Source organism: Micrasema longulum, unplaced genomic scaffold (genome assembly GCF_059751315.1).
Source record: "Micrasema longulum isolate JH-2025_06_02 unplaced genomic scaffold, ASM5975131v1 h1tg000824l, whole genome shotgun sequence".
Lineage (NCBI taxonomy): Eukaryota > Metazoa > Arthropoda > Insecta > Trichoptera > Brachycentridae > Micrasema > Micrasema longulum.
Genome location: NW_028278016.1, coordinates 825,464 through 830,577, shown reverse-complemented (window position 1 = coordinate 830,577; position 5,114 = coordinate 825,464). Strand labels below are relative to the sequence as shown.

General features: G+C 34.4%; 1 pseudogene across 1 annotated transcript; it reads right to left on the bottom strand.

Annotated features, from left to right (window-relative positions):
• Positions 1 to 433: 433 nt before the first annotated feature.
• Positions 434 to 2,816, bottom strand: LOC148278809 (phenoloxidase 2 pseudogene; annotated as a pseudogene). Its single transcript, XR_015823074.1, has one exon. The product of XR_015823074.1 is annotated as a phenoloxidase 2 pseudogene (transcript).
• Positions 2,817 to 5,114: the final 2,298 nt, after the last annotated feature.

Below are 5,114 nucleotides of genomic sequence, written 5' to 3'. Positions count from 1 at the left end.
TTCCTTTTAAACTTCCAAATGTTAATGTAAAATTTCTGTCCATTTTGAAGATGATTGTTTTATTTCCGGGGACCAAATTTCTCAAGGAAAAAATGTTATTTGGTAATAAGAAATCAATCAATCATTCCAAAAAATATTTTGAATTAGATGAAAACCAAATATAAATAACAAAATCATAAAATCATAATCAATATTTCTTTATACGGACTTTGTGATGCGTGAGGCAATGTATCTCGATCACTCGTGACATGAACGAAAGGTTAATCGTATTCGCTTCAGGTCTGGTTATGTATGGCTGGTTAAATAAATACCATACGTCGACCTTGCCAAAAATTTAACCTGGCACTTCAACTATGGAAGGCAAAGAAACTAAAAACTACAGCACTCGACAAACAGTGATAAATAAAATGCGAAATTTAAACAAACGTAATTATTATAAAGCAGTAGTTGTTTATTTAGAATTAACGACTACATTATTTAAAATCCAATCATGTATGTAAAACAAAGCCAACATTGATATTCATATTATGCAGAATTAGTCAGAAGTTGCAGAAGCTGTAGCGGTAACAACGGTTGGAACAGAATCAGCAGCCTTACTAACAACGGGTCGAACAGGATCAGCAGCCTTACTAACAGCGGGTCGAACGGGATCAGCAGCCTTAATAACAGCTGTTGGAATAGGATTAGCAGCTCTAATAACAACGCGATCCTCGAACTTGATGGTGATCTCTTGGGTCTTCATGTTCGGAGTAAGGAACTTCGCGAGAGTATCAACTCCATCTCTTCCAACGCGGTCGAATGGATAGCCCATAGACTTTTTATCGGGATACTTTTTATCCTGAATACCGCAGTAACTGTCAGCGTCATCGCAAATTCCAGTAACGTCCTGAACAATTTTGTCATTTTCATAGTTTGAAACCATAAAGAACAGGTCGAACTTCATTCCAGCAGTGGTTCCCTTAGGTATCAACATGTGTTGTGGCCAACCGCAGCCGCAGAAGTTAAATCCGCTAATTGCCGGGTCAGTGTCAGCTGGACGGTTTGCATCTATACTGCGGAAAGTCCTCTCGAATGGGATTGTTACAGAAGAATCATTTGAGCTTTTTTTAATAGTATTGTTTCCTGGTACAAGTGTCACCCTAAATTTGTCGATTTCGATCATGAATTTTCTTTGTTCGTTAAAAGGCATAGTAGCTCCACCTTCCTTAAACTTAGGAGCGATAAAAACTCTCGCGTACCCGACTAATTGGGTTTTCGAAGCATTTTTAACCACGGCAACAATATTAAATGCCTCGTGTTGCAGGTGAGTAAATCGAACTAACACAGCACTGCGAGGAGTAAAGTCCAACCCACGAGAAAGATCAACGTCACTTTGTTGCAAGTGAGTAATGAGAGTATTAGCAGCTTTATTTGGTATGGTGACTTGTACACTTGTTACACAGACATTCGTAAACTCTAATTGGGGCACAGTATATTTCGGCTGTTTGTCTTTGTGAGACACAAATAAGTCGTTTACGAAATTATGCCAACGATAGAAAACTGGATCTCGCATAGCAGTTGCGGTATCTGACATAACTCCATATGGTTCCAAGTATCTTCCGTCAGGGTCATGACAACCAGCAATAACCATGTGTCCTAGATTATGAACCGATCCGTAAAGTGTTTGGTTTGGTGATAACAGGGATGATTCTATTATGTCACCTAGAACATCAACACCAGTTTTTTCCGTCAACGGTATTGAAGTTCCACTTCCATTAACAACAGACCCCTTTGCAATAGCATCCTTAATATTTTTTATTGCTGTTTCTAGAGTGGCAAGTTTTACAACACGGTCACGATCTAAATCACTAAGCTTTGTGTTAGATTGTCTACCAGGCCAATTGTGACTGGCTACCAAAGCAGTTAGTTTTGGGAAGTAACCTTCTTTAATAGCAACTCTTAAATTATCAAAACTAATGACACGAGGAAGACCATTAGCAAAACGTTCGGCATTGTATCTTGCGATGATTTGTTGGTGCATGTAATAGAACAGCTCTCCTCGTCTATCTTTGGCCACAAGAGTACGATTGGCCGCACCTCCCGGATACACCAAATGCCAATGCCAATGATGAAGATTGATACCAATGTCTTCACGGAAGTAAGCGACTTTCTGTTCAGGTTCTTTGGAATTAGCAGTAAATTCTCTTGGAAGAATAATTGGTTTACGAACAGGAACAGGAATAACTGCTGCCTCTGCACGTGCAGCACCAAATATTGAATTATCAACAAATTTTCCGGGGAAGATTTGAAGAAAATTAGGAATCGTCACATCTCTGGTATCTTTTCTATGGAGAATGGCAACAGACAGCGCATAGTTGAACAAGTATGGATTCATTCTGTCGTGACAGTAGGCTGCCACACATATCAAATCAGAAATATTTTTTTGGTCCATAAATATTTTGATTAGTTTCTCGGCCATTTCAATATGCTTATTATTAAACAAACTAAATGGAGCCTTCATATCCATTGTTTGCGGAACAGAAATATCAGGAAGGCTGATATTCTTTATTGGAATTTTTTCTCTGTTATCATTGTCGAATCTCTTCGTAATGTCTGGGCGAATCTCTCGGATCCGTTCGTCCAAGTACGAGTCAGGAACGTCGAATATCGCCCTTGCATCATCACCTCTCGGTGTGATCATTGGCTCTGTTGGCCGATCAAATATTAGTTGTAATATCCCCTTGTGAGAGTAAATGCATCCCGTCTCAGGATTAATTTCCGCCATTTCTTATAGATTTTCTATTCACGATTACTACAAGAACAACTGCATTTACTTTATTAATTCAAATGGTTTCGTTGCTTATATACTAAACATTAAAAAAGAAAAGTAGTGCTTTGTGCAAATAAACTTTCTTTTATTTTTGAGTTTTGAACATTTCTGTGGTTTTAGTTAGGTAACCGCAAATAATTTCTAAATTCATATCACGTGAAAGATTTCGATGCAAATAAAAAGTTTTTATTTATTTTTTGTTTTTTTAATTACACACTTAGATTCTTATAATTTACCGAATTATTTAAATTTTGGAGGCCATTTTAAATGAGTTGTTACTCATTAGAAAATATAAATCAATTCCAAACCTTTAATCAACAAGTCCACGACACAAGCCATTGGATCACAATGGCTATTATAATTATATGTATTAATAAAAACAATGAAAAAGGGTTGATTGCTTGATTAGAATATTGAGAACCTAGCATTTATAACGTTTTAAAATAACATTGTGTTTTTATTATATTATTCTTGGAGGTTTTTTGGTTCGATTGTTAAAATAAAAAATAAATATGGGAAAAAATCAAAAGAGCTGTCGATAGTGAGCTAAATGAAAATGATCAAACGAGTATTTGACTGTCCTCATTGAAATATTTAATTTTGTCTGTACGACTTTCACGAGTATAATACGTTTTTCACATAGAGACAATTTAAGTGTTTTCTTTCCCGAAACTTCTTACAACGTCTTATGTTTTTCTTCAGTTTCGTATATTCGTAATCAATTTATAAAAATCATAGTTTAAAAATCAGTCAACAAAAACTCTAATTTAAAACAGTATTTTTTTTTACAAACAAGTCACAGAAAATGAACAAAAAGTTGAAACGTAGGTCAGTGCTTTCAATTTATTCAAGTTTCCCTGTATGGCAGTGGAGAAATGTGGTGTTCTTTGTCCAAGTTTGGACCACGGTCATGCTTCCTGAATCCCGTTTCGAAAGGAAGAAGTAACAACAGAGGATTGAACACCAAACATATCTATTTTGTACAAGTATATTTTACGCTTCTTCCACACTCCGAAAACTTATCGTATTCAAATATAATCTTCGTTATTGATTTTTCTGATCATGCCAACTCTTGATCTCCTCTCCTCGTTATACGTCACTATTTTCTTTCACCATATGCCTACTCTTATGTATGGGCGTAATATAAAATTACACACGTTAATTTAAATATGATTCGTTTCAAAGCCCATTTTCAAAAATATTTGTTGTCCGATAATGCAACAAAATGGTATGGGAGCTGTAGAAATATAATTTGTTTATTTATTTTTAGACTTTTATCTGGATTTGTAGATATCTCAACAGAGACTATTTCCTTTCACCATATACCTACTCGTATGTATGGGCGTAATATAATATTATACACGTTAATTTACATATGATTCGTTTCAAAGACCATTTTTCTAAAATATTTGTTGTGCGATAATGCAAAAAATGTTATGGGAACTGTGGAAATATTATTTTTAGATTTTTATCTAAATTTATAGATATTTCAACAGCGACGAAAATATTATCTGATAATCTAATACGTAGAATATGTCATTAACAGGGCTCATTACCCGTTCATTTTCAGTTGATACTTACGTGTTTTTTTAATTTTATTATTTACAATTTCACCATTTATTAATTTATTTTACAGAAACAAACAGTTGACAATGATATAATAACTAAAAAAGGTACGGTTTAAAGACAGAATGATAGCAAGTTTTCCTAATAAAAATCATGTATGTTAAATTTTGGTACAATTAAAGGGTGTGTTTGTGTGTATTTGTGTGGAAGTAAGTGTTCAGGTGTATGTAAACGTGAGTATCATAAAATTGCAAGTGGGAGCGTATCGCAGCCAGAAATAATGAGTCTTAATTTCTTTTTTAAATAAATTAAGGGGTATGTTAAGCATATCAGTAGATGAAAAAAAAGCATTATAGTTTGAGCAAGAACGATAGAGGTAAGAGTGTTGTGCATAGTTAGTGCTACATACTGGCAGATATAATAAATACTTATTTCTTGTCACGCAAAAGGGTACATTAATATTAATTTTGGAGAGTAGGTTAAGAGTCTTCTTTATTATTTAATCATTTATATGAATAGCATAATTCAGATATAGTTTCGGATATGGTAAAAATCCATTTTGTTTAGCAGATTGGCTGTAAGTGCAAAGCGTTTGATTGTTTTTATAATATAGGTATTTAAAAAAAATTCGTTGCACATTTTCAATCTTTTTAATGTTTGATATGTATTATGACACAATTATAAATTTTCATGTCCCGACTTGATAGAATGTCCCGCGGGTGTTAAGGCAGTACTTTTG